We start from the raw sequence: 8867 nt of genomic DNA, 5'->3' as shown, positions 1-8867 counted from the left end.
AGAGCTCACATTTTATATTAAGTCTAATTAGAAATGTCTAATTTGCAAACCACTCTGCATTCGGTCTTTTGACCTTCACAACAATCCTGGGAAGCTGGGTACTCCGATCAGCCCCATTTGATGGTAGAGAAAATGGAGGCTCAGAAGGATTGTTTGGTTATTAAGATTCAGGGCTAGGGAAGAGAAGTGAAATACAAGTCTTCATGAATCCAAGCACATTATTTTATTAGTGCCTTAGATGATAAATATCAGAACTGACTCTGAAAAGGGGGATCCCTGCACTACACAGACTTGTACAGACTACAATGGCTTGTAGTCATTGGAGTAAAGTCTGTTAAGATATCTACATCATTATTCTTCCTGATGCTTGCCTTGATGTAAAGGGGCAACCTTCTAGGGACACACACACACACACACACACAAGGCTTTATCTTCTCTCTCTGTGCCTGGGCATGGGTTGTTCCCAATCCCTTCTAATGTTTCACTTCCTAACCCACACTTCTCAGGAACCCAGACATTCTTTAAGACTCATCTCAAAGATGGCTTCATCTGGATCCTTTGCTCAGTCTCCCACAGCAGTAAAATCCTTCATCCTGAGAAAAAGAGGGATCATCTAAAATCCAAGAGCTATGTGATGCTAATCATCTCCCATTAATTGACCATCCAAGGATATCCTTGAAGATGGAGAACAGGGATGTGAAGGGTCTGTATACTAACAGGACTGTTGAACAGATAGTCTTTAGCCATCTCTGAGTAAACTGTGAAATGTCTGCACGGTCTTGAGTATCCTTGTTGAAAAAAATGACTCCTGCCACCAGGACCAAGAAGCCTGGTGAGTTTTACCCTTCTCTAAAACAAGGGACCACTCAGCTCTGGCCACAGGTTCAGACTCATAAAAGCCTGGTTCCTCAATAGAAGAATTAAGTTCTTTCTTCAATCTCTGGTTCTTTACACACACACACATACCCAGAGTCCCAGGGAAATCCACTTAAAATTTAGGTTAGACTCATTTCTTGGGTCTTCCCAATAGGGAACATGGAAAACTACTCAAGGTGCCATGTAAATCAGCTCTAAGACAGTGATTGGGTTCCTGCACCTAAAAGATGTGCTTAAAAGGAAAGATTCCCAAGGGTCCATTGACAAGAGACTTGAACAAGGAATAGCAGTAACACATCTACCATTATACTCTCCCAAGATAGTGGGAATTAAACATCAGAACATGAAGTAATTTGCAGGAAAAGGAGTTAGACATTTCTTCTCAGCTCTGCACTGTGCAAAAAATTCCTTCAAGGTCTATATTTCTGGGTAAGCCTGACAGGTCGTTGGGCTAGCCCCCCTGTTGGGTGGTCGTCTTTTCCAAATGCAGAAGTTACATAACTTTCCTGCTACCAATCAGCACTGTCTGAGGAAACCAGTGTCCCTGGACTTCTCAGATCCCAAGCCTGACTCAAAGGTTGAGAAATCTATCAAAAGATCACACTTCAGTTATCTATACTCAAGAAAGAAAAAAGACCCATACTCAGACCCACATAGGCAAGCTGTGTGTTTCACCTGCAAATACAAAGATGTGTCATGCTGCCAGGGTGGGGAAAAGGCCTCAACTTTTCCCCCTCCCCCACAAGGAGGGCTCAAATAGGAACTTGCCGGACAGGTGGTAAGCAGAGAGTGAGAGTCAGGGGAATAGCTATTTCACTTACAAATTACAGTGTCTCTTCATCTCATCTTTACAGATGAGTCCACTACAAATCAAGGCGATTATTAAGTGACTCCCCAAGATCACAGAGGTAGTATGTAGCTGAGATGAGAGTTCTCTGGATTGAATGTGAGTAGCTTCATGCACAGCTCATTCTTGCTTTCAAAGCCTATCTTTCTACACACCTATAATCTCCCAGAGATCCCAAGTGGCCACGGATCATGGAACACAGTAATCTTAAAAAAAAGTCAAATTATACTTTACCCAAAGCAATGGAGAGAAACCTAGGGAGTTTCAGATTAGCTGACAGCAGTAGCCAGTGGGTCAGACTCCACTGAACTTCCAAAGTCATCTTCCCAAAATATCCCACCCTGTGTACTCGAATGTATTCCAATGACATTCGCTCATTCCACAGTGCTCTGCCAAACCCCCAAGCTGGAAGTCTCATGGGAGTCAATGATGATCATTCTCAATTGTGATGGTCCTGTGCTCTGAAGGGATAAAATGAAGTTTCCTAAAGAATGACAGAGCCAGGAATGTTATCTTTATTGTGAGCCTATAGCCAACTCTCCAGATAGGGGAATTGCTGGATGAACACTAAGAATAAATTGTCCCTCTATAATTCAGGCACTGGTCAGGTCCCCTCTTGAGCATGTGGCTGGAAAAGGAGGTCATGAGCCAATGTCCATATTAAACTGGGATGCAGCATTAACAGATGTCAGCACTGCCTCTTTCCCTAAAATCCTTAAAATCCTTACTCTTAACCCACTGCTTGAGGTTCTATCATTGAGTCAACCCCACAGTAAGAGGATGGAGATGGGGAGATTTGTCAATGCAACCAGTTTTACTGATTAGCACGCAGGGCAGCAGTTTGCATGTTGAGGTTTGAATGTAAGACTCAAAAGATTCCCCTGCTTTTTAGTTTACAAAGTCAGTGAAATGAATTTCCATGAAGAATTACATACAGGTACAGAGAATGCAAAAAAGGATTTCCTTTCCCCTGACTATGGATGTTGTGGCTGCGTCTGAGATGTCAGTCCCAGTGGATATAGGGGACACTGATAAACACACAACCTCTCTCAAACACATCTCTAGTTAAGGAAATGTCTTTGTTCTGTAAAGTAGTATTAATCTTTCAGGTTTCTAAATCTAGATGATGGGTTGCTGGACCAGGCAGTTGATGGTCAACTGCTGAAAAACAGTTTGACTGCTAGAGCCTCAGCCCTCTGCCCTGATTTCAGCCTCTGGCTTGGGATGGTACCATTTGAATGAAGATTCTTACTTCCCAATTCTTCCTTTGTCTTTCACCCTTCCTTGTTCCTTCCTCCTTATTAGGTAATTTAGAAAAGACCTTCATTTTCCTGGACCAATAAATAACAGGGCAGTTCACCCCCCTAGGCCTCTGAAAGTATCTACATAATAAATGAAATACAGGGTCTAGCCCTGAGGGTCTCTGGTCCTTTAACTGGAGCAGAGATCTGACCATAGAAATCCCCTACACAGTGCCCTGCATATGGGAGGTGTTTAATAAAGGTTTTCTGACAGACTGACTGAACAAACTCAAATGTTTTTAGGAGAAAATACAAACCACTTTGTCATTTAAAGCATTCAGCCCTCTAGTTAAGCATCCCTTTCTAGTCTAATTGTACAACACACTCCTTTATTTTTCTTCAATCCAAACCGAAGAGCTGTCTTTCTCTCCATCACAAATGATATTTCACCTCTTTTTCTCCAGGCCTTTGCCCAGGCTGTGCCCTATTCTTGAAATGCACTGTACACACCCCTGACTCTGAGAATGCCTACTATTCAAGCCCTTCCTCTTAGAGGTAATCTGATTTCCCTGGTTGTCCATGTCTCACTTCCTGTATCAACTGAAATTACCTTTCTGTAGGCTTTACTGTGCCTTGCCAGGATCTTCATTTCATGTAAGAAAATTCTTTCACATAAGAAAATTCATGTAAAGAAATTCAATGTAAGCAAATGCTTGTACTTTATACCTGCCCACTCCTGGGACTGATGCATGAGGGGAAGGAATTAGTCTGGGAACATAGTGGGGATAAGAACCCTAAACCCCCCAAAAAAACCCAAAAATAAAAAAAGGGGGCAGCTAACTAGCAGCTAACTAACACCTCCCATATGCAGGGCACTGTGTAGGGGATTTCTATGGTCAGATCTCTGCTCCAGTTAAAGGACCAGAGACCCTCAGGGCTAGACCCTGTATTTCATTTATTATATAGATACTTTCAGAGGCCTAGGGGGGTGAACTGCCCTGTTATTTATTGGTCCAGTAAAATAGAGCACTGGCCCTGAAGTCAGGAGGACCTGAGTGCAAATCTGGCCTCAGACCAAACACTTGTCGCTTACTAGCTGTGTGACCCTGGGCAAGTCACTTAACCCCAATTGCCTAAAAAAAATAAATAAATAAAAGAACCTGAGACCCCATTGAGATGAATCTTGAAGCTAAGCCAATTCCCTCTTCTTTTCAGTGACAAAGGCTGATGAGAGGGCTCTTTAGTAGAGAAAACATTTATATGCTCTTGGTCCTAAAGGGAACAGACAGAGCCTTGGGCCTTCACGCTACCAAGGGATCCCTTGGAGTAGAAAATAGAGACATCTTGCAAAAATGGCCAGTGACTGGGTCTGATCCTGCCACCTACTCTCCTAGGAACTCTAGCTTTACCTTCTGGGAGATACACACCAACTCACCCAGGTGTACACATTAGCTTGAGTCAACCAATAAGTCAATTACTGTCCTCCAGATGCAGGAAATAATGAGTCTCTAACTGGGTGGTGGTTGGGTGAGTCAGGACATTCACCTTGGCTCTTGGCCAGGCCCAGGTCTTAAGAAACCCAGCCTTGTGAGACCAGTGGGGCCAGGGCTGGTGAAAAAGGAATCTAGTCTATATCAGGGTAGCCAGGTGGCACAGTGGATGGAGTGCTGGGCCTGAAATCCAAAAGACTCATGTGCCCGAATTCAAATCTGACCTTAGACACTTACTAACCAGATGACTGTATGTCAGGTGACTTTTATTATTCTTTTTTAAATAATAGTTCCCAGGACCCATGGCCACAAATAATCGACTAGTTCCCAGGATTCCACATTGTAAACAAGTTCTGCTGCAACTGGGGATTGAGATATAATGATGAGATGGTATAAACGTGTGAGGCTATTGCTGCCAAATTGCCTCCTTTGTGTGCTCCTCTATAAATCAAGTGAGCACCGGTCAGTAAATGGGAAATGTGCCAACTAAAAGTTGCGTGTGCCTTGACCTGCCCCCATCAGGGTTTGGGGGGAATATGACAGTGTAATGCTGTGCTTGCCTCAAATGGCCCCCATTGAGGTTTTGGGGCTCATTGTAGGACGCGGAGCTCCTACTTTGTATATTCTCCCCCACCCCTCTGAGAAAAGTAATGAGGGGAAGCTATAAGAGTTGGTGCTTCCATTATCAGCAACACATTTGACAAGAATAAGTTATTTAATCCCTCATCATGTCTTAGTTCCTGTGCTTCTGGCTGCCCACATTAAGAGTGAACCTGTTAGAAGCTGGAGCCCAGAAGCTCCAGTGCCTCCTGCCCTACAGTGACCCAGGGCTAATCACTTAACCCTATTTGCTATAGTTTCCTCATCGGTGAAATGAGGTTGAGAAGGAAATGGCAAACCATTCCAGGACCTTTGCCAAGAAAACCCCAAGTAGGGTCATGAAGAGGCAGGCACAACTGAATAAAACCAAGCAACAAGTCTCTATTATTTGCTAAAGAGAACTAGAGCAAAGTCTTCTCAACAGGAACTTGGGTTCCCACAACAGAAACATTTGAGGCAAAGATACTGAGAGGACTTGAAATGTGACTGTCTCCCCTGTTTCGATTTTCCTTTTTGTTTCCCAGGAGGCTGCACTACCTGCAGCACTCTGTCTTGGCTATGCAGACAGGGTTTGTGATTGACAAGACTTTGTTACAGGTGCACACCTGTGGGACCAGAAAGGGGAAGCCCTGGGAGATGTGAGCCTGCCCAGAGAACAGGGGCTGCTCTGTCCTGGGGACTAGAGAGGAGGCAGCTGCTGCTCTGAGCTGAATCCCCCGAACAGTCTGGGGAGGTTTTTGTTCAAGGCTTGAAGCACCGTGGGGAAGGGAAGCTCGTTAGACTGCTGACAGGAATAATCTCCAGCATCCTCGGGCTCCAGGCTGCTGATGGTGAGAGTGAAATCTGTCCCAGACCCACTGCCCCTGAACCGGGCAGGCACTCCAGATACCAGGCTGTTAGTCCAGAAAATGAGGAGCCTGGGGGCTTGGCCAGGTTTCTGCTGGTACCAATGTAAGTAGTCATCACCATCGCTATCTGTTAGACTCTCACTGGCCTTACAGCTGATGGTGACTCTCTATCTTGAAGATCTGGACAAGGAGGCTGTACACAATGGCTCCTTGGGAATCTAGGAAACCAACAAATTTAGAGGAAGACAGAAATGTGTGAATGCCTAATTTAAAGAATATGAATGAGACAATTTTGTGGAGACCACAGAAATTTTAAATGACTGACAAGTAGTTGTATTTGCTGTCAACATGAGACAGAAATCATCTTTCTCTCAGACCTTATGATGTCTGTAGTCTGGGACCTGGTCATGTTAGTCAGCCCATTTCTGCATCTGCTGTTACTAAGCTTACTCTCCTACTGGATTGAGGGATCATAATCCCTGAAAACCCGTGATCCTCTAAACCCCTTCACTGCTCTGCTATGTCTTACCCTGAGCCCAGAGCACCAGTGGCCAGAGGAGCTGCCATGGGGAAACCATCCTGGCCTTTAGATTCCTGTAGAGAGAGCACTCAGAGCCCTGAGAGGGCAGGAAGGAAGAGGAAGCTTTTATATCCTGAGCAGGACTCCCTACAGGTCCCTTGGGTCTCCATATGCAAAAGAGCCCCAGGTCTGGTATAAGCCTCACCTCAGGGACCCTGTAAGTCACACTGAGTCACACTGGCTGAGGCTGGCTCTGGGGGAGGAGTCTAATTCTTTTCTGTCCTCAAATGTGTGACCTCAAGAGCAAAGGCAAGATCATGGTTAGTGACCAATGTAGGAATGTTTGCAGTTGATGGTGGATTTATGAGAGGAGGCTTCTCTCTGTGCCCCAGGGCTAGATTCCCCATAACCACGAGAAAGCTCCAAGCCCTGGGGAGGTGGCAGCCTACAAATTACAGCATCTTTTCATCTCATTTTGACAGGTGAGTCAACTGAAAATCGTGGAGCTTCTTAAGTGGCTCCCCAAGATCACAAAACTAGTACATGACTAAAATTAGAACTCTCTGGATTGAATTTGAGTAGGTTCATGCAGAGCTCATTCTTTCTACTGAAACCCATCATTCTAAATACCTGTAATCTTCCTGAGATCCCAAGTGGCCATGGATCTTGGAATACAATGGTCTGAAAAGAAGTCAAATTATACTTTACCCAAAGCAGTGGAGAAAAGTAGAGCAAACCTAAGATTAGTAGACTTCAGCAGCCAATGGGTCAGACCCTACTAAAGTCTAAAAGTCAACTTTCAGAAATACCCCCCACCCCACTCCCCATCTACTGTCTACTGCAATGTACTCCAGTATAACTCACCTCCTTAGACAGTGTGCTGCCAAACTCCCAGATTGGAACTCTTGTGGGAGTCAGTGATGATCATACTCAATTATGATGGTCTTGCGCTCTGAGGGAATAAAATGATGTTTCATAAAGAATGATAGAATCCTCTCCCACCTTCCCAGAATTCCCAGGAAAACTTTCAGCTCTCCAATTCCTCCACCAAAAAACAGACAGAACATAGCCTCAGAGCAGCAGAAATGAACTTGAGGTAAAGCAGTTGTTTGCCTAAAACAACCTGAGAAGATCTCAGAAAAGACCTGACCTCTAGGGCAGAGGTTGGGCCTGAGTGAAGTGCAAACTCCTTCAGGCCAACTCTGCTGAATCAGCAACAACAAGCCCTGGGAGCAGCTGGGTTTGGGAGGCAGCCTCAGGCTTAGAAACTTTCATCTCAAGGACAGTGTTGGGATCTGATGGTTGTAGGAGGAGACTGAAGGACCTTCCATTGCTGAGGGTTGCTAAGCACAGCTGGGCTGACCACACAAGTGCTGGGCTGGGTTGCCTCTGAGGGGGAGAAAGAGCTTGCACACCATTGGTAAGTGCAGTAACAGAGGGGCAAGGATCCTGCTGGCTGTGGGCACTTGCAGGAGAGTGCAGCCCATGGTTTCTGTTCCAGGGCAGAGAGGACAGCTGTAGTTTACAGTCACTGGAGAGACAGCAGGGAGTAAGATCATCTGCATGAAAGTGTGAATGGGGCTCTAGTGGTGGCTTAGGAGTGGAAAGAAGAGCCCAAGGTTGAGCCCCAGGACAGACTTCAGAAAGTAACAGTAAAGAAAAAAAAAGGAAATAATTGTAAGAAGGAACTGAGGCTTGGGGCATCATTTCCTCATACCTCAGGGCTGCAACTTGATTAACCAAATAGCTGCTAAATAATAATAATAATAAAACAAAACATTTTAAAAATGAGCAAGCAAAGGAAAAAGAACCCAACTATAGATAGCTACTATAGGGATAGAGAAGATTTGGGTTCATATTCAGAGGAAGATAATGGAGCTAAAAAAGCTACTCCTTTTTCAACGAGGAATGCCAAATGGTCCACAGCACAAAAAGATTTCCTAGAGAACTTTAAAAGGAGAGAAGAGAGGAGGGATAGGAATAGGGGGAGAAGTTCAGTGAGGGCAAATAGGAAGGAGGGAAATAAATAACAAGTAATTATAGTTTGGAATGTGCATGGGATGAATTTACCTATAGGGTGGAAAGTGATAGCATATTTAAAAATCAAATTTAACAATATGTTCTTTCAGGGAACACTATAAAAGTGAGAGATACACACAAAAAATAAAAAGGTCAGGAGTAGAATGTATTATGTAAAAAACAGGGTTAGTAATCACTATCTCAGAGAAAGTCAAAACTAAAATAGATTTAATCAAAAGAGAAAACAGGGAAACTACACTACATGTCAGCCATACTGTTCAATATTATTTTAGATCATTTAAAATAATTAGACAGTATAAAATACCTGAGAGTATCACTGCCAAAATAGACACAGGAACCATATGACAACAAACATAAAACAATTTTTATACAAATAAAGATCTAAATAATTGAAATAGTATTTAC

General features: G+C 43.9%; 1 long non-coding RNA gene across 1 annotated transcript; it reads right to left on the bottom strand.

The window, feature by feature from the left end:
* Nucleotides 1-4718: 4718 nt before the first annotated feature.
* Nucleotides 4719-8540, bottom strand: LOC114023098. Its single transcript, XR_003566740.1, has 3 exons — nt 7287-8540; nt 7053-7103; nt 4719-6120 (listed from the first exon to the last, which is right to left on the bottom strand). It is a non-coding gene; the product is annotated as an uncharacterized LOC114023098 (long non-coding RNA).
* Nucleotides 8541-8867: the final 327 nt, after the last annotated feature.

Source organism: Vombatus ursinus, unplaced genomic scaffold, assembly GCF_900497805.2.
Source record: "Vombatus ursinus unplaced genomic scaffold, bare-nosed wombat genome assembly UNPS02004367.1, whole genome shotgun sequence".
Lineage (NCBI taxonomy): Eukaryota > Metazoa > Chordata > Mammalia > Diprotodontia > Vombatidae > Vombatus > Vombatus ursinus.
Note: the sequence above shows the minus strand (reverse complement) of the source record. Positions and strands in the feature narration are given on the sequence as shown.